General features: G+C 40.4%; 2 long non-coding RNA genes across 2 annotated transcripts in view; both read right to left on the bottom strand.

Annotated features, from left to right (window-relative positions):
- LOC129627985 (uncharacterized) overlaps window positions 1–22,910 on the bottom strand; it is a 32,560-nt gene that overhangs the window by 5,513 nt on the left and 4,137 nt on the right. The gene's annotated exons all lie outside the window — the stretch shown is intronic.
- On the bottom strand, window positions 747–19,889 carry LOC129627984 (uncharacterized). Its single transcript, XR_008702679.1, has 4 exons — window positions 19,785–19,889; window positions 17,867–18,578; window positions 1,250–1,370; window positions 747–887 (listed from the first exon to the last, which is right to left on the bottom strand). It is a non-coding gene; the product is annotated as an uncharacterized LOC129627984 (long non-coding RNA).

Genomic DNA, 22,910 nt, shown 5'->3' with positions numbered 1-22,910 from the left:
ATCTTTTCTATTTCTTTAACTTTTTATCTATGTGAAATGATGAATGTTTACTAAATTTATCATGATAATCATTGCATGATGTAAGTCAGATCATTATGCTATATGCCTTAAACTTATACATTGCTGTATATCAATTATATCTCAATAAAACTTGAAGGAAAAAAGAAACACAGTGTGTCTCCACTTCTAGAAATTCCAAGTAAGTATATCACACATTAAACAGATATGTAGGACAGAGTTTATTATCATTACAAATAACATTACAAAATGAGCCATCTCTGTGCAAAGGAGCAGACTTTATGGTCCCTTTAACTTGTCTGCTTCTCCAGTGCAATTGAAGCATGATGTGATTTTACCAAATAGAATTTACAAATCCCTTCCCAGGAATACAGTTATTGTATGTGATGGGTTTGACCTATACTGCACTTAAGGTATTTGGCACAAAGTAACTCCAAATCACAGCTCTGGGAAGTTTTTCAAGAAAGTCAAGAGAGTAGAAGCTGCTTTTTTCAGCATCAACACAGGAGACGTGAATCAAGCAAGTCTCTCTTGGTTTTAATAATTCACTGCTTGGTGTTATCTATGCCCATGTGGCCAAAGGCCTGGGTATTGAGCATGCACTCAACAACATCCCAGGCACATAAATAAACCATTTTCTGCTCTCAGTCCAGGAGGTAGTTATTGATCTGGGCTGTGATCTTTTCCTACCTGACTTTATGAGGATTTCTAAAATAGCTCACCTTAGGGGAATTAGAGACTTGAGTACTTCTTTTTGTCATTTGACCAACAAAAAGGAAAAAACACCAACAACTTATAAAAGATGAATTCTGACAGAAGAAACACCAGCATTTGCTGTGATGACCACACAACTGACATGGTATCGTAGCCTGGAAGCAAAGAGGAAAAAAGAAATACTGAATAGTCCCTTGGCCACTAAGACCACCTTGCTGCATCAGGAATCAGGCCTCAAGTTACAGCTGTGGGGTCTCAATTAGCCAAAAACCAAGCCATGTGATCTCTGTGGATCAGATGAGAATAAGAGTTGCCCTGGGACAGAAGAGATCCCCCTCCACATACTAGATTGCCCATTTTGGATACCTGACTGAAACTGTAGATTTTAGATCTAGCTCCTACTGTCCATGGGACCCCAGAAAACTCCCATCATTTCTCAGGACCTCAGTGTCTCCAGTGATCATGTACAATGACTGGTCACCCAGCAGGCATTCCCAACCCCTTTCTCTCAAATCACCTTCAACTACAGAGGCTGTGAATGCTGAATCTTCTCTTTCCTAGCTTTCCTTGGAGTCAGGGTCCTGTGAGATATATGGAGAAATCAACTGGGGATGGCGGCTTCTGGATAAGAGTTTCATCTTCAAAAAACAGACAATCTGATAAAGAACTATTAATTTAAATTACACAAATAACCCTTAAAACTCAACAATAAGAATGCAAACAATCTGATTAAAAATAGGCCTTAATGGACATCTTACCAAAGAAGATATAAAGACGGCAAATCACATATGAAAAGATATTCATATCATATGGTATGAGGGAAATACAAATTTTAAAAAAAAACAATGAGATACCACTATCAGAATGGCCTACCACATTTACTAGGATGGCCAAAATCTGAAACATTGATGATGCCAAATTCCGGTGAGGATTTGAAGCAATGAAAACTTGCACATAGATGTTTATTAGCATCTTTATTCATAATTGTCAAAACTTAGGAGCAACCAAGATGTCCTAGAGTAATGGGTAAGTACTGTGGGTAAGTAAACTGTGTACACCCAGATGATGGGATATCATTTAGCACTAAAGAGTTTTCAATCCATGAAAAGATATGAAGAAAATTTAAATGCTAATTACTGTATACCTGTGGCAGATTCATTTTGATATTTGGCAAAACTAACACAATTATGTAAAGTTTAAAAATAAAATAAAAAATAAATAAAATAATAAAATAAAAAGAATTTCACTTCATTAAAAAAATGCTAATTACTAAGTGAAAGAACATAATCTGTGAAGCTTGCATACTATATGATTCCAAGTATATGCCACTCTGGAAAAGGCAAAACTATAGAGACAGCAAAAAGATCAGTGGTTGCCAGGGGCTGGACAGGCAATGAGCGGTGAATAGGCAGAACACAGATGATTTTTAGGGCAGTTAAAATATATGACATCATAATGATGGATATGTATCATTACACATTTGAACAAATTCATAGGATATATAACACCAAGAGTAAACTGTAATCTAACCTATGGAATTTGATTGATTATGATGTGTCAATATAAATTTATCAATTGTAACAAGTGCAGCACTCTGGTGAGTGACTGACAATGAGGGATGGCTGGTCACCCAACAGGTATTCCCAACCCCCTTCTCTCAAATCACATCCAACCGCAGAGGCTATGAATGCTGAATCCTCACTTTCCTAGCTTTCCTTGTAGTCAGGGTCCTATGAGATATATGGGGAAATCAACTGGGAAGGGAGGCATGGGTAAATCAGGGAGTATATGGGAACTGTCTATATTTTCCCCTTAATTTTACTGTGAACCTAAAATTGCTATAAAATTTTAATCTTAATTTATTTTAAAAAAGAAAGAAAACACAGAGACTCACAAAGAAAACACTCTTTCACCACCCATATACCCTCTTAATTCCTCTTTTATACCCTTTCATGGGAGATATGACACTTGAAACTGAAGCAGGTATCTTGCAACCTTAAGGGAAGACCTTGCCACCCACAGCTAAGGTGGGCAAGAAAGACTGGAAAAAACTGTCTTTGGGGTGTCACTGAGCCAATGAACTAACCTCGACTACAACTGCCTCCAGGCTTGGAGTGGGTTGACATTCCCTTCTCCAGGGGATCTTCCTGACCCAGGGATCAAACCAGGTCTCCTGCACTGCAAGCAAATCCTTTACCATCTGAGCCATCAGGGAAGCCCACATTCTCTATGGTTATTTCTAAAATAATGTTCATGTCCATCCTTAGCTCCCTCAAAATCTCTTCCCTTGGCTGGCTTACCCATGAAGAGTAAGTATAGTATAGCCATATAGTTACCAAAAGTATTTATTCAAAATAACAAACTAATAAAAATTGTATTGCTTCTCCTATAAGAGGTAGAGCTCTGACCCACCAACGGCAGAGTATGACTTTGGCAGAGCAGCGAGTATGCATTTTCATTCAATATCCATATGCCCTGGTATGTGATAGGACCCATTGGCTAAACAATGGAAATCTAAGATTTCCAATGCTAAGTAACTCACCTGTCCCAGGAATTTCTACCAGATATTAAGTGTTTCTGTTGCCAGAACCTTAAAACATACTGATAGTAATAGTACATAAGCTTGAGAATTTTCAGACCCTGAGGATATGGAAGACAGAGCAGATGGGTTTCTGGACATTATTAAGAATAGTAAAAAGGCCATAGAGTTGAGAGCTAGAGGTTTATGTTTGAGTTCTTGTTCTACCACTTAATACCTGTATATCCTGAAATAGCTTTTTAAACCCTCTAATAATTATAAAATGTCCTACCCTGGCTTTCTTTTCTCATGGCTGTTATGAGAAGCCAATAAGATCATGTATGTAAAAAGTCTTCATAAAGTGTAGAGTGCTGCCTAAGAATGAGAGGTGATTGTTCTTAATAACGAGGAATAAGCACAGTGCCGAGGGATAGCCAAAGGGCACCAAGAACCTTGGAGCACAGAGGGGAATGTCAGACAGCAAAGAGCACTGCTTAGCATCAGTCTCAATCGGGCCTTCCTGAACTGGTTTCTATGTCCAGCCATCCAGCCTAAATAGGGGTAATCCCAGTCCCTGACCTTAAAAGCTCCTCTCTATAAACTTAGTAGTAGGTCGCATCATAGTTACCTTAACAAACATAGGTGTTGGAAACACCTTCCCTCCATTCTACTTTTTCTCCCACGTTGTTTGGGCTGTAATAATAATCCAATGGCATTATTGTATTCTCTCACCCATCACGTCGGGTCATAAAGGAGACTGAATTGTGCATCTAGATGGGATACAGAGAGAAGAGCAGAGTACAAACGAGTAAACACTGCTTAGTGGCTCAGCTGTAAGGCAGCCACGCACCTACCTTCTCAGAACCCCCGTTTCCATAGGTGTGGGCCTGGAGGGAAAGATGACTTGCTACTGCAAAGCTATGGCACAAATGTATTCATAAAATGTCTCTGGAGCAGCGGGCAGCTATGGTCAAGATGGTGGGCTTTAACTTTAGACATCCTCAGGTTGTGTCCTCGCTCTGTCATCTCCACCTATGTGACCCTGAGCAAGATGCTCAACCTCTTCAAACCCTGAGCCATTACATTTTTAAAAAGGGGAGGGGGAAGCGCCTAACATTTACTATATAACTTCACTCAGCAATAAAACCACAAATTCCTCATTTAGCAAGCGCTTAATGAATGTCAGTAATAGTAATATTTGCCACTATTATTGTTATTATTATTACTATTACTATTAATTCCCCAAGGGTGAAATGCTCAGAAGGCCTTGACATGTCCTGCCTCCTGACTTTACCTGAGTGTCTATTCCAAGTGGTCACATGCCTCTGAAGTACTATAGAGATGTGGGATCTGAGGATGAGTCCAAAGCATTCAGATTCCTTGCTGAGGAAAGTTTTACAGCAAATCCCTGTGCTCTGATTCAGAATACCACCTGCCATAGCTCTGTGTTGCTCCTATTAGGCTCCCGGCCATGGAGAACCCACATGCGGTACTGAGGTGGCCTGGCAGCGGCACCTGGGGAAGCTTATCCCAGCCAAGTTGAACCCTGCTGGTCCTACAACCCCCCGAGGGAACCTGGCAGTCTCTCCTGAGCCTGCCCCAGCTTCTAGAAAGGAAGCCAGCACGTCAGCCCTGCCCAGACATGCTGATTTCCAGGCATCCCTTCTGACTAGACAGAAGCTAGTGTCTTTCTTCCCGTTGCTCCTCCAGTGTGGTGGCCAAACACCTGAGTCAGCGTCTATCCTTCCCTGGGAAGCCGCAACCCCAGGTAAGTGTCTTTGTCTTTGGACTTAACACATTATACTTTTTCCATGTAATTTCCTATCTGTCTCTCCCACTAGATTGTAAACTCCTAGAACATAGGACAGGACCCTCTTGCTACTCATTTTTATATTTCTGGGCACTGGCACTGGTCCACACAAAGCTCTCTCAGTGTCCATTTACCTAAGTTATTGAATTGCCAAATCCTAAGATGCATGATCAGCACTTTTGGAGTGCTTCAGTACAAGTCCAACTATCTTCCCTAAGATGCCATCAGATACATGTTACCCTATCACTAGCCTCACTTCACTCACCCAGCCAGCCACTTCATTGCAGACAAGCAGCCAAAATGCAAGTGGACAAAGGAAGCTTCGGAGAAGCCACTGCTTCAACCACAGTCTTGCAATGTTATAAAATTCATGCACCCACATGCCAAACCTTCCCAAGAACAAGCCAACTCTGACCTTCTCATGACTGCCTCTGAGATCTGTGGGTGGTTAGAGATCGAGGCCACAATCAGTCATAGCCTCCAGCCCCAACTGGGTGTCCCAAAGCCAGTCAGCTTGAATATTTCCCTGGTGAAAAGGTTATTCTCTAAAACTGCTCTTCAGGCCTCCACCACTCTACTGAAACCCTCAGGATATTACCTGTCATCTTATCAGGAAAATAGAAGAGGTGAGAACCCTCTCAACTTCCTGACAACTTACTATCTCCACACCTTTCCTCTTTTCTTTCAATTAAAACCAATAAGTAATCCCCCCTCCCACCTAAGAATTATCACTGAACCAAGTGCTGAACCAACCTGGCTTGGGGGCTCAGTACCACTAACTATCTGTACCATCCTTGAAACTTCAGCTTTTATTTTCTATCACATTCTGTCCAGTAGCCTATAACCTGCATAAGTCTCTTTCATTATTAAAAGGATAACAGTAATAACAAAGGCAAACCAACAAAAATCTTTGTTCACCTTGGTAGTCATCCAAATGCACTGGAAATGTAAATCCCACAAAAACCTGCACACAGACGTTTACAGCAGCTTTATTCATAACTGCCAGAACTTGGAAGCAACCAAGATGTCTTTCAATAGGTGAGTAGATAAATAAATTGTGGTACATTGACAATGGAATATTATTTAGCACTAAAAAGAAATGAGCTATCAAGCTGTGAAAAGACGTGGAGAAATTTAAATGCATCAGTTCAGTTCAGTTCAGTTCAGTTGTTCAGTCGTGTCCGAATCTTTGCAACCCCATGGACTGCAGCATACCAGGCCTCCCTGTTCATCACCAACTCCCAGAGTTTACTGAAACTCACATCCATTGAGTCGGTGATGCCATCCAACCATCTCATCCTCTTTCATCCCCTTCTCCTCCCTCCTTCAATCTTTCCCAGCATCAGGGTCTCTTCAAATGAGTCAGTTCTTCACATCAGATGGCCAAAGTACTGGAGTTTCAGCTTCAGCATCCGTCCTTCCAATGAATATTCAAGACTGATTTCCTTTAGGAGGGACTGGTTGGATCTCCTTGCAGTCCAAGGGACTCTCAAGAGTATTCTCCAATACCACAGTTCAAAAGCATATATTGCTGAGCAAAGAAACCAGTCTGAAAAGGCTACATACTATATGATTACTATTTATATAGCATTCTGGAAAAGGCACAACTACGGAGGCAGCAAAAGATTAGTGGCTGTTCCAGGTTAGGGGACAGGGAGGCTAGAACACAGAGGCTTTTCAGGACGGTGAAAATACTCTGCATGTTACCATAATGATGGATATATATCATTATATATTTGTCCAAATGTATACCACCAAAAGTCAACCCTAATGTGAACTATAGACTTTAGGGGACTAAGATGTGTTCATCAGTTGTAGCAAAGGTACCATACTGGTTAGTGATGCTGGTATGAGGAAGGATGAAGAGGGCAGAGGCTATATGGGAAATCTCTGTGCCTTCCCCTCAATTTGGCTGTGAATCTAAAAAATAAAGCCTGTTGTAACTATTTTTAAAATCCTCTTTCAACTTTCAGTTGCAATTACCAGTTGAGAAGGCATTATAATAATTACAGATTATGTAATAAAGGAATGAAAAATAAAAGGGGCTGAGATAACACAGGGAGAAAAAAAGCTCACCAGGCAGACTCTGATAGCCTGGGCCTTTTGACAGTTATCCCTCATTGTAAATGAACTGTTTAAAACTGCCTCTGTGATTTCATTATTCTGAACCAGCATCTTAGGCCTAATTCCCTTTGTTCCTAACAAGAGTGAGTTTCTGGCCACCCAAAGTAGAAGACCAAATTTGGGAACTGGTAAGACAGTCCAGATTTAGGAGACATTGTCCTAACCCACCTCTACTAGCTGAGTGCTTCCGTTTCGAAGTGCTTCAGTTCCTCTGTGAGTCACACAGACCGACGGCCACAGCACACTGAACTCTGTGGTAAAGCCAATAGCCAGTGTCATCAGCACATTGCTCCCAGTTGAATTACATGGTTATGTTTTGCATAAAACACAAACAGCTGTTTCAGTTCCGTTGCTCAGTTGTGTCCAACTCTTTGCAACGCCATGAACTGCAGCACACCAGGCTTCCCTGTCCATCACCAACTCCCAGAGCTTGGTCAAACTTACGTTCATCATCAGTGATGCCATCCAACCATCTCACCCTATGTCGTTCCCTTCTCCTCCCATCTTCAGTCTTTCCCAGCATCAGGATATTTTCCAATGAGTCAGTTCTTTGCATCAGGTGGCCAAATTATTGGAGTTTCAGCCTCAACATCAGTCCTTCCAACAAATATCCAGGACTGATTTCCTTTAGGAAATATGGCTTGATCTCCTTGCAGTCCAAGGGGCTCTCAAGAGTCTTCTCCAACACCACAGTTCAAAAGCATCAATTCTTTGGTGCTCAGCTTTCTTTACGGTCCAACTCTCACATCCATACGTGACTACTGAAAAAACCATAGCCTTGACTCGGTGGACCTTTGTCAGCAAAGTAATGTCTCTGCTTTTTAATATGCTGTCTAGGTTAGTCATAACTTTTTTTTCCAAGGAGCAAGTGTCTTTTAATTTCATGGCTGCAGTCACTATCTGCAGTGATTTTGGAGCCCCAAAAAATAGTCTGACACTGTTTCCATTGTTTCCCCATCTATTTGTCATGAAGTGATGGGACCAGATGCCATGGTCTTAGTTCTTTGAATGTTGAGTTTTAAGCCAACTTTTTCACTTTCCTCTTTCACTTTCATCAAGAGGCTCTTTAGTTCTTCTTCACTTTCTTCCGTAAGGGTGGTGTCATCTGCATATCTGAGGTTATTGATATTTCTCCCGGCAATCTTGATTCCAGCTTGTGCTTCTCCCAGCCCAGTGTTTCTCATGATGTACTCTGCACAGAATTTAAATAAGCAGGGTGACAATATACAGCCTTGACATACTCCTTTCCCAATTTGGAACCATTCTGTTGTTCCATGTCTAGTTCTAACTGTTGCTTCTTGAGCTGCATACAGATTTCTCAGCAGGCAGGTAAGGTGATCTCGTAGTCCCATCTTTTGAAGAATTTTCCACAGTTTGTTGTGATCCACACAGTCAAAGGCTTTGGCATAGTTAATAAAGCAGATGTAAACAACTGTTTACTTCTTGTAATTATGTAATTTAATTAAATAGTATTTTATATATTTATATATTACATAAGCATTGTAAAATACACTTTTATTTACTGAATCAATATTTATTGCTTGTGAAAACTGATAAACATCTTTCACTATTATGATATTGTAACTATTACTCACTTAATACCATTGTATCATGATTGGTCAACAGAAAAATAATAGAACTCAGTATCACCAAAACTACTATTTAATAGAAAAACCTGTGATCACTTAAAAATCCAGATGCATGTCAGAATTATCTTGAAATTTTTTGAAAAACCCAAATGCCCAGGCATTGCTTTTTTTTCCTCCGGAACTCCAGGTATGTTTCTAATGAGCAGTCATGTTTAAAAACAACTGGACAAGAGTATCTTTTACTTTTATCTACTTTGTTTCACCTTTTCTATTTCATATTTAGTGCTCCCATTTCATTTAGGTTATGTTTTCCAATTTCTCCACTCTTTTTTTTATGTTATTTCTCAAGCATAGTAAGCATGGTAAGAAAGCTTGGTATACATATATATAAATAATATCTATAATATACATTTTAGAAAACTTATGAATTTTTGCCTAGCTAAAATTTATAACATTTTGATTGTCATTATGACACATCATTATAACAATTTATGGCATTTTGATTCCACTTCTTTGACTTGTATGAATAGAATGCTAGATTTCTAATTTTTAAAAAATAGATACACAGCAAGCAACAAAAGTTAACTGTATAGCACAGGGAACTGTAGTCAATATCTTGTGATTACCCATAATGGAAAATAATTTCAGAGATAATACATGTGTATATGTATAACTGAGTCACCCTGCTGTGCATCTGAAACATTGTAAGTCAACTATACTTCAATAAAACATATACATTAAAATAAATATATATACACTTTTAGATATTTGTATATTATAAACATTAAATATGCATATGAAAAGAAAGAGATTAGTTTCTAAAATGAAGACAAATGATTTACAAAGACTTCGTAAATCTGAGTTATTAAAAATCACTGGTAAATTAGGTATGAATGAGAAATTTTTAAAGATTAGAGAACAGGGGATTATGAAAATCTAGAAGAGTCTGCACATAGATTGCCTCCAATCTGCCTTCTCACTCCATTTTATAGAAGCTGAAACAAGAAGTCACAGGTGATGGGTGCATTGATTATACGAAAAAGATGGTGCTGGACCCCAGGACAAAAAGTGTGGACTCAAAGGCTTTGGTTTTGTGTCAAAATATCAGCAAATAATGCACCCTTATACATTTTAAGTTAAAATAATGTCTGTTACATTTTAATGCTTCCTCACTTTAATCAACATTTTCAATTAACCTATCAGCTGCTGGTCCTGATCATGTTGGGTCTTTACGTGTGGTGGGACTAACACCTGCCCAGCTGCAGGAAGCCTCCCTCAGACAATACCACCAGCTTCCCCAAGTTTCTACAGCTAGGTCCAGAGGGCTCTTATATGTAGATCCAGACTTTTAAACTACTCCACAGCAATCACGCCTTGTCAATTATGACATGAAGTAAAAATTTCAATAAATGATTGCTGGAAGAATAGAGTAATAACAGAATCAAGATTTGCAGTTTCTTCCAAAGTCCACCTCATTTAGTCCTCTATCACTAGACTAGTTCACTTAAATGTTAGTGCTTTTTTTGTAAATATTGACTAGACAAGAGGGGGGATTCATCCTCGCCTTGGAAATACCATGACCTGTCTGATGACCCGTCTCATCCCAAGTCATCCGATCCAAAACGCATTGTCTTTAGGCTTGTATCCTCTAAAAGACATGGACAGTACCTACTGCTGAATCCACTGTGGTATCCCCAGATCCTACTAGGTTACTTACTCCACAAACGTTTATTCGCTGCTGACAGTGTGCTAGGTGCCAGGAACGTGGCGGAGAGTGAGACAGGCACCATCTCATCGCTCAAAACCTCCAAGGCACAAAGGCACACACAAAATAAGAAGAAGGCTGTTTCAGGTTCTGAAACAAGGACGCCATAGGTAAGGCCAAGGCTAGAGTGAGGCAAGGAAAGCGTCTAAGCTGGTGTCACTGTCAGCTTCTCACATGAGCCTCGAGAGTGATGCCGCCTTTAATTTTGAACCCTAGACACTCACCTAAGTAGTCAGGAGGTTCCCCACTCTGTTGGTAAGTCCTTCATTACTCCTTCCAACAATGTTTAATTTTCTGTAGCCAAACTTTCAGAATCATGATTTTCCAATTCATGCATAGCCCACCATAAATCTCTGGGCCTTTTTTGCCACACATGTATTTGGTATATTTTGACATGCCTGTTACATGCTAAGTTGCTTCAGTCGTGTCAGACTCTTTGTGACCCTATGGACTATCATAGTTTGTACCTGAAAATAGATCTTAAAGATTTGTTTAACCCTAACTTATCAACCTTTCTACTCTTTAGTAAGAAAGAAATCAGTTTTGTTTTTCAACTAAGAAATTAGAAAACAAACCTGGGAATAATGAATAACCATCTTACTCCCATACATACACAGATTTAAGCAAATATTTGTACTTGTGTGAGCTTGAAAATGCTAGAAAAAAAATCTCTTGCTGAAAAAAAAATCTACTGGGAGACAAGATAAAGCAATAGTAATGAGTTTAATAGCAAAGGCCTGAGTTCAATTTCAAGTTCTTACATTTGCTAGTTGGATTAAAAATGAATAAGACATGATCCCTGGAGAACAAGATGGCGGAGGAGTAGGTGGATGTGGAGTACATCTCTCTCCATGGATGCATCAGGAATACACCTTTCAGACACAGAAGTGCATACAGACCACCAGCTGAGAGCAGACAGGAGTATCTGACCAGAGGAAAAGAATACATAGAACCACACAAAACTCGGTGGGAAGGAACTAGGGGGAAAAACAGGAGTGCTAGTACGACTGGACCTGCCCTCAATGGGTGAGGGAACTGATGCAAGAGTCTGATCCCCACATCAGGGCAATTGTCTGACTCAGAGGAGAAACATTTAAGGCTGAGAGTGAAACAGCTGATCTGCAGCAGCCTAAATGGAATGAGAATCAGACAGTCCTTGCCACAGCCATACATACCCCGGACAGGGATGTGAAGTTTGGGGATTGTGGAGTAATCCCATGGTGAGGGCTGCTGTTGACTGCAGAGAGACAAATTGAGGGGATGTGAGGGAGGAGGGTGTGGTGGGAAATGCCTGTGGAGGAAAGTCAGGCAGCCATGGAAGCAAGGCAATACTGCTGAGGCACGCGTAGTGGGTGAAGCCATCACCAGAGCCTCTCTCTCCCCACACGCCAGCATCAGCAGCTGAAAAAGAGAGAGGCTGGCCCATCAAATGCCTGATGCACTGAACTACAGAGCAGGACCCCACCCAGAGTGCCCCTTGAAGTGACTGATGCACGAACTACAAAATAGGACCCCAGCCAGGGTGTTCCTTTAAGTGCCTGAGTTGATTCGCCCATCTCAGAGTAGGACCCCAGCCAGGGGGCCCCACTAAGTGCCTGACCCACGGAACAACAGAGAAGGACCCCAGGCAAGGGAGCCCTCTAAGTGCCTGAACCGGTGGAGATACAGAGAAAGACTGGTCAGAGAGGCCTTCTGATCACCAGCTACAAGAGGCTTGAAAAAAGACTCTGATAGGGCCATGACTTCTTCTGCAGAGGCAGTCCATGTCCTGCACACTTGGCGCCACGAGTGTCTCTGCAAGCAAAGCAGCTGCTCACGCTCAACTCTCATGGGGCCAGAGCTGCCACAGGCAAAAAAAGTCTTGCGCCTATGCACACTGGGTCACTTCGGTAGTGTTTGACTATTTGCGACCCTGTGGACTGTGGCCTGCCAGGCTTCTCTGTCAGGGAGGGGGGGCATCTCCAGGGAAGAATACTGGAGCATATTGACCAATACCTTCTAGAGCACTATACTTCCACTGCTGTAGCCGCCAACTCCCCTGAGAACCTGGTGCTGCCAGAAACCCTGTGACTCAAGCAGCTGCACCACCTCCTCACCTGGCCCTCACGGGGGCAAACCCAGTCCTCCAGGGCAGCCTCAGGAGCAAACCCCAGTGGACAACCCACATGCAAAGGTGGAAATAAAACCACAATTGAAACCCAGGGGCAGCATGGCTAAGGAAGAAGACACAAAGCCTTCCCACCAGCTGTACAAGCTGCAGATTAAATCCACACGATCAACTAGGCACACTGTGTCTTTCGAATATATAAAAGGTCATTGAGAGCTTCCACAAAAGAAAATACACTAGTTCTGGTAGCTGTGGACATTGGAGGCAAGAACACACAGGAGAAGGACCAGATTAGCTGCCCCCACAGCAGGTCAGAGATCAGCGCAGTGTTGGAGGGCATCCTAGGGGAGGTGAGGTGGACTGTGACTCCCAGGGAGGGAAAGGACTCTGACAGCAGTGACTCAGAAAAACATTTATTATTCTTATGTTTTGACTTGTTCTGTAGATTCTTTAGATTTTTTTTTTCCTTTTATTCCCCCTCTGTTGGAGTTGTCGATTTTATTGGCACTATGAGATCTAATTAAGCTTTTGAGCTTTTATTTTTCTCAGTCACATATTTTATTGTTGTTATAAACCTCTGCCTCTATGCTGGGCTTTTGCAGTTCTGTGGAGTTTTCCCTTTCTCTCTCTCTCTCTCTTTTAAATTTTTTAAACCTATTACTTTTTCTACATGTATTCCTTTGTTTGCTTTCCCACTGTTTTTTCCCCTTGCAGTTAATCTTTAATGTATATAAATCTTCTTCATCTACTTCAATTTAACTTGCATATCTATTCTTACTTTCTTTTCTTTCTTTCCTTTTCTCTCAACATTTTGTTACTTTTATTTTCATTGCTTTATTCCCCAAGTGGCACCTTGCTTTAGTTTTGTTTTCCAGTTTGTGCTTTAGCTAGTTTTGTTCTGGTACATATGATTTTTGGTTGACTTTGTTCGCTGAGTCAATCTATCATACTTTATTTTTGTTGGACTGTTTTGATTTTGCTTATGGGTGTATATGTGTATATTCAGTCACACTTTTCATTGTTGCTATAAACCTCTACCTCTACGTTGGGCTTTTGCAGTTCTGTGGAGTTTGCCTTTTTTTTTTTTTTTTTTTTCTTTCTTTCTTCTTCCATCTTTTTTTTCTTTTCTCTTTTTTATAATTTTAATTTGTAATTTTTTAAAACCTATTATATTTTTCTACACTTATTCCTTTGTTTTCCTTTCCTACTATTATTAAGACACATATAGAGTGAAAGTGAGAGGATGGAAAAATATATTCCGTGCAAATGGGAAGCAAAAGAAAGCTGGAGTAGCAATCCTCATATCAGACTAAATAGACCTTAAAACAAAGAAGATTACAAGAGATAAGGAAGGACATTACATAATGATCAAGAGATCAATCCAAGAGGAAGACATACCATTTGTAAATATCTATGCACCCAACATAGAAGCACCTCAATACATAAGACAAACACTAACAGATATAAAAGGAGAAATTGACAGTAACACAATAATAGTAGGAGACTTTAACACCCCACTCAGACCAATGGACAGATCATCAAAACAGAAAATTAATAAGGAAACACAAGTCTTAAATGATGCATTAGATGAGATGGATCTCATTTTCATTTCTAATTTTGTTGATTTGATTCTTTCTTTTTTTCTTGATGAGTCTGGCTAAAGGCTTGTCACTTTTGTTTATCTTCTCAAAGAATCAGCTTTTAGTTTTATTAATCTTTACTTTTGTTTCTTTCATTTCTTTTTCACTTATATCTGCTCAGATGTTTATGATTTCTTTCCTTCTACTACTTTTGGGGTTTTCATTCCATCCAAATGCAGAAGCATACACCTTCTTCTCACATGCACATGGAACATTCTCTGGGATAGACCACATCTTGGGTTGCCAGTCAAACCTCAGTAAATTTAATGAAACTGAAATCAGATCAAGCATCTTCTCTGACTACAATACTATGAAACTAGATATCAACTACAAGAAAAACAACTGTAAAAAAAAAAAAAAACACAAATGCATGGAGTTTAAAAAACACACTTCTAAATAGCCAACAGGTTACTGAAGAAATCAAAAGGGAATAAAAAATTTTCTAGAAATAAGGGACAATGAAAACAAAACAACTCAAAAATCATGGGATGCAGCAAAAGCAGTTCTAAGAGAGAAGCTTATAGCAATAAAATTCTACCTTAAGAAACAAGAAAAACATCAAATAGACAACCTAACTTAACAGCTAAAACAACTGGAAAAAGAAGAATAAAAAAACCCAAAAGTAGTAGAAAGAAAGAAATCATAAACATCTGAGCAGAAATAAACGAAAAAGAAATGAAAGAAACAAGAGTAAAGATTAATAAAACTAAAAGCTGGTTCTTTGAGAAGATAAACAAAATTTACAAGCCTTTAGCCAGATTCATCAAGAAAAAGAGAAGAATCAAATCAACAAAATTAGAAATGAAAAAGAGGTTACAACAGATAATGCAGAAATACAAAGGATTATAAGAGATGATTAGGAACAACTATATAGCAATAAAATGGATAACCTGAAAGAAATGGACAGATTCTTAGAAAAGTTCTATCTTCTAAGACTAAACCAGGAAGAAATAGAAATGATGAACCTGATTAGAAGCACTGAAATTGAAGCTGTGATCAAAAATATCCCAAAAAACAAAGTCCAGGACTAGATGGCTTCACAGGAAAATTCTATCAAACATTTAGAGAAGAGCTAATGCCTATTCTTCTAAAACTCTTTCCAAAAATTGTAGAGAAAGTAACACTTACAACTCATTCTATGAGGCCACCACCATCACCCTGATACCAAAATCAGACATAGACAATACAAAAAAAGAAAACTACAGGCCAATATCACTGATGAACATAGATGCAAACATCCACAACAAAATTTTAGCAAACAGAATTCAGCAACACATCAAAAAGTTCAAACATCATAATTGAGTTGGGTTTATTCCAGGGATGCAAGGATTCTTCAATATACACATTTCTATCAATGTAATACACTATATTAACAAATTGAAAGATAAAAACCATATGATAATAGATGCAGAAAAAGTCTTTGACAAAATTCAGCACCTATTTATTATTAAAACTCTTTAAAAAAAAAAACGGGCATAGAAGGAAGCTACCTCAACATAATAAAGGTCATATATGATAAGCCTACAGCAAACATTATTCTTAATGGTGAAAAACTGAAAGAATTCCCCCTAAGATCATGAACAAGACAAGGGTGTCCACTTTCACCACTATTATTCAGCATAGCTCTGGAAGTCATAGCTACAGCAATCAGAGAATAAAAAGAAATAAAAGGAATCCAAATCAGAAAAGAAGAAGTAAAGCTCTCACTGTTTTTTAGATGACATGATATTGTATATGGTAAACCCTAAAGATAGTATCAGAAAATTACTAGAGCTAATCAGTGAATTTAGAAAAGTTGCATGACACAAAATCAATACACAGAAATCACTTGCATTTCTATATTCTGACAATTAAAAATCAGAAAGAAAAGTTAAGGAATCAATCCCACTCACCATCACAACAAAAATAATTAAATATCTAGGAATAAACTTACCCAAGGAGACAAAAGAACTGTACACAGAAGATTATAAGACACTAATGAAAGAAATCATAGATGACATAAACAGATGGAGAGATATTCCATGTACCTGTGTAGGAAAAATCAATACTGTGAAAATGACTATACTACTAAATGCAATCTACAGATTCAATGTGATCCCTATCAAATTACCAATGGAAGTTTTCACAGAACTAGAACAAAAAAATTTCACAATTCATATGGAAACACAAAAGACCCCAAATAGCCAAGGAAGTCTTGAAAAAGAAGAATGGAGCTGGAGGAATCAACCTTCCTGACTTCACATTATACTACAAAGCTACAGTCATCAAGACAGTATGGTACTGGCACAGAAACAGAAATATAGACCAATGTGTGTGTGAGAGAGAGCAGTGGGTATGGACTTGGGAATAAATCCATGCACCTATGGGTACCTTATTTTTGACAAAGGAGGCAAGAATATACAATGAGGCAAAGACAGCCTTTTCAATAAATGGTGCTGGGAGAACTGGACACTTACATGTAAAAGAATGAAATTAGGACACTTCTAACACCATACACAAAGATAAACTCAAAATGAATTAAAGATCTAAATGTAAGGCCAGAAACTATGAAACCCTTGGAGGAAAACATAGGCAGAACACTCAGTGACATAAATCAAAGCAAGATCCTCTATGACTCACCTCCTAGAGTAATGGAAATAAAAACAAAAGTAAACAAGTGGGACCTGATTAAACTTAAAATCTTTTGCACAGCAAAGGAAACTATAAGTAAGGTGAAAAGACAATCCTCAGAATGGGAGAAAATAATAGCAAATGAAACAACTGACAAAGGATTAATTTCCAAAATATACAAGCAGCTCATACAACTCAATGCCAGAAAAACAAACAACCCAAACAAAAAGTGGGAAAAAGACTTAAACAGACATTTCTCCAAAGAAGACATACAGATGTCTAACAAACACCTGAAAAGGTACTCAACATCGCTCATTATTAGAGAAATGCAAATCAAAACTACAATGATGTATCACCTCACACCAATCAGAATGGCCACCATCAAAAAGTCTACAAAGAATAAATTCTGGAGAGGGTGTGGGGAAAAGGGAACGCTCTTGCACTGTTGTTGGGAATGCAAATTGATACAGCCATTATGGAAAATGGTATGGACATTTCCTTAAAAAACTAGGAATAAAAGCACCATATGACCCAGCAATCCCACTCCTAGGCATATGCTCTCAGGAAACCAGGGTTGAAAAAGACACATGTATCCCTTTGTTCACTGCAGCACTATTTACAATAGCTAGAGCACGGAAGCAACCTAGATGTCCACTGACATATGAATGGATAAAGAAGTTGTGGTACATATACACATGGAATATTACTCAGCCATAAAAAGGAACGTATTTGAGTCAGTTCTGATGAAGTGGGTGAACCTAGAAACTATTATACAGAGTGAAGTAAGTCAGAAAGAGAAAGATAAATATCGTATTCTAATGCATATGTATGGAATCTAGAAAAATGGTAGTGAAGAATTTATTTGCAGGGCAGCAATGGAGAAACAGACACAGAGAATAGATTTTTGGACATGGAGAGAAGGGAGGAGAGGGTGAGATGTATGGAAAGAGTAACATGGAAACTTACATTACCTTATGTAGAATAGATAGCCGACAGGAATTTGCTGTATGGCTCACGAAACTCAAACAGGGGCTCTGTATCAATCTAGAGGGGTGGGATGGAGCAGTAGAGGGGAGGGAGATTCAAAAGGCAGGAGGTATATGTATACCTATGGCTGGTTCATGTTGAGGTTTGACAGAAAACAACAAAATTCTGTAAAGTGATTATCCTTCAGTAAAAAATAAACTAAAAAACTAAGGTATGATTCCTGCCATCAAGAGGCAGAATTCTAATGGGGATAATAAATAGATGATTACAGAATGGTGAGGGCAGCACAGTTTGGAGACTTTTACAGACTAAGGAGCCCAGAGAATGAGAACCTGGGGAGAGAAGGGGAAGAAGACAAAAGGATGGGAGGCACCTGAACAGAGTTTTTTTAATTAATTGATTGTTTTATCCATTTTTGGCTGTGCTGGGTCTTTGTTGCTGCACACAGCTTTCTCTAGTTGTGGTGAGCAAGGGCTGCTCTCTAGCTGTGGTGCACAGGCTTCTCATTGTGGTGGCTTCTCTTGTTGCAGAGCATGGGCTCTGGGGCATATGGGCTTCAGCCGTTGTAGCACGTGGGCTCAGTAGTTGTACACGGGCTTAGTTTCCACACAGCATGTGGAATCTTCCCAGACCTGTGTCCTGCATCTCCTGCACTGACAGGTGGATTCCCAATCACTGGACCCCAGGAAAGTCCCCCTGAAGAGAGTTTCAAAGTAGGAATAGAATTAGCCAGGGTTATAAGAGAGAGAAGAGGGATCTGTGCAGAGGGGACCTCAGAACTGTGTTGAAATTTTCCAGATTGAAGGACTAAAATGTTGGTTCAGTTAATGGGAATTTTAATATAAAGATACACAGGACCCATCTCTGCAGCAAGACAGTCAGGCCTTATTTGGAATATTCAAGAATCAACACAGTTCTCACCACTGAGTTATCCTCTGTTCTCGTAGAAATGGATCCATTGTCCCTTATCCAAGTAATCCATCACATGTAATGGTAACAAAGTCTCTCTCTTTCTCACTCTCCCCAAACCCCCTTTGTCTCTGTCTCTTTCTTTTCCTTCTTTCTATATCTCCATCCACTGCTATGTTTTCACTTTGTTCCCTCTGATTTCTGTTTATTTGTGGTCTTTACTGCTGCCTACCACCTTCCCCTTATATCCCTTTATTACTTCCCACGCTAGTATCGACTGGTCTTCTGTTTGTTGCATTCAAATTTACCAAGACTGGGACTCCACTGGCCAGCCCCATCCAATGTAGAGCAGTCCTGCTGAGCCAGGTTCTCATCCTGGGCCATTTTAAGGCTGGTTATCAATGTGTCTGTGTATTAGATGTTTGTTCCCACACAGAGAGAGGTGGCATTGCCCAGTCAAAGAGCACTATACCCAAACAACTTTGTTCAGAAGCTTCTTCTCAGAGCCACAAGCAAAGGCATGGAGGTAGAAAAGAAGTCTGTTTGGAAGGACAAGTGGCTTGACCATGTTGAAAAGTCAACAGGGAGTATTTAGGGATGAGACTTGCCTGGGCCTGATGGGGTGGGAGTTCAGGTTTAGAATATAGCAAGGATGAATCTCAGTCTACAAACTCAGATATGTAAGCATATCACATTTCTGCATGTACTTAAAACCAATTTAAATTCAATGCTGGAGCCCCTTCAAAATGGTGGCAGAAAATTCAATCTCAGTTGATTGAGGGGCTTTTCCTTGGGGCTGGACAGAGATCCCCGGGTCTTCTGTGGAACCAGTGCATCAAGGACTCTGGTCATCGGCGCACACAGAAAACCACAAAACCACCTAGTGCTTGCCACTGTAAACGTCTACTTTCTTTCTGCTAAAAGAAGGCCCTGCTCCCCCATCATCCAGGCAGTGACAGAGTCAGAAAAAGAGCCCAGCTCCCAAGTCCATACCCACTGCTCTCTCACACACAGGCATCTCTCACGTGGATGCTCTCCTCCCAGAATGCCAGCTCAGACCATCCCACCTTCCTGCCGCCTCCATCAGCTCAGTTCCACAAGGCTGCAAAATGGAGCTAGGCTTTTATAGGACCTGTCTTGTTAGAGAATGCATTTATAAGAACCATCTGGCTAACTGTGGTGAATCCCAGGATAACAAATCTGAGGGGACAGGGGAAGAGCTGGGTGTTCAGAAGGAAGTGAAAGCAATGACATAGTGAAGGACATCACTTTTCCAAGCAAGGCTGTGTGCTGTGCTGAGGATCCATTGCTGACAGAGATGAGATGCGGCAAGCAGACAATGGCTGGACCAGAGAAGCGTCAGGAGATCAACGATGCAGCAGTATGTCTTTCAGGATTGATTTGGCAGAAAAGGAGACAGCAGTATTTCAATGGGAGATTCAGAGCAAATAGAAAATCAGCTTTCTGGCTGAAACAGATGCAGAAGAAACACTGCATATTTGAAATACCTTTTCCCCTTAAAGTAAGAGAGATCTACATGAGAAAAGCCTTGCAAACAGGACAATAATAAGTCACCATCATCAGAGCCTTCTCCCCTTCACACCTGGAGGCCTTGTGGGAGGGGATCTGAAGATCTGGAATCATCTGCTCTGTGATCTCCTGCAACCTGGCTTTCAGTATCTGGGATATGAAATGGGGAAAAGAATACCCTCCTCATACAGTTGTCGTACCCCACTCCAGTGCTCTTGCCTGGAAAATCCCATGGATGGAGGAGCCTGGTGGGCTGCAGTCCATGGGGTCTCTACGAGTCGGACATGACTGAGCGGCTTCACTTTCACTTTTCACTTTCATCCATTGGAGAAGGAAATGGCAACACACTCCAGTGTTCTTGCCTGGAGAATCCCAGGGACGGGGGAGCCTGGTGGGCTGCCGTCTGTGGGGTCGCACAGAGTCGGACACGACTGAAGCGACTTAGCAGCAGCAGCAGCAGAGTTGTCATAGTTATGATGATCCTATTCAAGCTACAAAACCAAGGCTGCAGTTTAGTGCAGGATTCCAACTACATGACATCCTAGAAAAGACAGAACTATGGAGACAGTGAAAGGATGATTGGTTGCCAGGGGCTGGGGAAGAGAGGGATGAATAAGTAGAACACAAGATTCGTAAGGCAGTGAAAAGTACTGTGTGTGATATTAAAATCATGGATACAAGTCATTATGAATTTTTTCAAACCCATAGAATGTACAACACCAACGTAAATTATGGACTTTGAGAGGTAACAATGTGCTAAAGCAAGTTCATTGATTAGAACAAATGTACCCTCTTGTGGGGATGTTGATAATGGGGAAGGCTGTGCATGAATCGGGGCTGCAGGTATTGGAGAAACATCTGTGCTTTCCTCTCAGTTTTGCTGTGAACCCAAAACTTGCTCTAAAAATAAAGTTGATTAATACATGAATAAACAAAGTCTATGTTTTTTAAAAGGGACAAAATCAATGTTATCAAACATATTATCATGTTGGCATGAGCTGCTCTTTATGTGCATGCATTCATGTCTGACACAGGCCCAGGGCTGTCCCCTAAGACCCCAATGCCAACATGGCACAGCACTGAGCAGGCTACAGACCACTCTCATGTGTCTCAATATGTGGCTTCCTCACAAGGTCACACAGTGTCTTGCCTGGTTCTGGTGGAAGGAGCGGCCCTGGTTAGTCCCAGGGCTTCTGAACTAAGACCCCTGATTCTTCTACCAAATCATGCTTGCAGATGGCTTAGAAATGGCCTTTGTCCACAGCAGCCTGGTGCCCACCACCTTCCCTTCCCAGTGTCTCCAAGAGCTGCCACAGTGGTTGTTCTTTCTTCTGCTGGGATCTCCCTTTCCAGCCTCCCAAATCCTGCAACTGGCAGTTGTCACAGAGACCATACCTCCTTCCCCCAATCCTTCTGCCTGTGTTGACAAATGCGCCCAGGTGGGCCAGAGTCCACTGAACTCACATCAATCCACACGTTTCTGCTTTCATCTCTTTAGAATCATTGTTCTGTTATAAATTCCCCTAAATAAAAAACAATCATAGTAGAATCACTATTGAACATCTATTACATACTGGGCCCTTTTATATTTTTTCTCATATAGCTTTAGAATATAGAATCCTAAATTATATATTTATATAGAATTCTCATGATAGCTTTTTGACTTATGGTATGAGCCCAAAGCCACTATCCCCATTTTTTAAATGAGAAAATTGAGGTTGAGGTCGAATTCCTAGTTGGCATTTACAGGAGTCAGGATTTAAAGCGGTCCGTGCTCAGGTTCTCGTGATTGAGATATTTGCTTCTAACTCTACTTTTCTCCCAACTTTCTTTGGTGAATGGACTTCTTCTCATGACCAGACATAGACAGGCACCTGAAGTTACCATTCTCCTTTCTGATTCAGTCTTTCCCTCCTTTCCTCAACAGATGATGTCAAGACTGTCAGCCTACACCTGTCCTCTTGACTTCATCACAGCCTACCTTCCTCTATGATATCCCCTGCCATCATCTTCAAGGTTTCCAAACCCTTATTAACAATTCTTTTCATTTCTTAGTTTCTGAGTGTCTCTACAAAGCTAGTGATCAAGCACATATCTCTGATTAACACAGAACCTGCAGAAATAGAGATTCCTGCCAAAATCTGCAAAGCATCATATCATGTCTATAAGTCCCCTGTCCTGATGCTTTGCTCCACCTCTCTAGATGCTTGTGATCTCCATTTCCTCACCTATATTAGCTTCCCAGTCCATCATCCCCTCTCAGGTTCACTCAGCCATATCAGATAAGTGGTCACTTTAAAGGTTTGCTCACTTACATTTAGAACTCCATTTACCATCCAAATATAATTCTTCCACAGCCAATAATCCTTCTGTTTCCAAGATATTCTCTAGAAAGTCTATATTGGCAACATGAAAAGGAAGGATGGGGTAACAAAATGACCCTGAGCCTTTTCAGTATAAAATAATCAAATGTGTGTGTGTATTAGTCACTTAGTCATGTCCAACTACCTGCAATCATGTGGACTGTAGCCCACCAGGCTCCTCTGTCCATGGAATTCTCCAGGCAAGACTACTGGAGTGGGTAGCCAT

This window comes from Bubalus kerabau, chromosome 15 (assembly GCF_029407905.1).
Source record: "Bubalus kerabau isolate K-KA32 ecotype Philippines breed swamp buffalo chromosome 15, PCC_UOA_SB_1v2, whole genome shotgun sequence".
Taxonomy (NCBI): Eukaryota; Metazoa; Chordata; class Mammalia; order Artiodactyla; family Bovidae; genus Bubalus; species Bubalus kerabau.
Note: the sequence above shows the minus strand (reverse complement) of the source record. Positions and strands in the feature narration are given on the sequence as shown.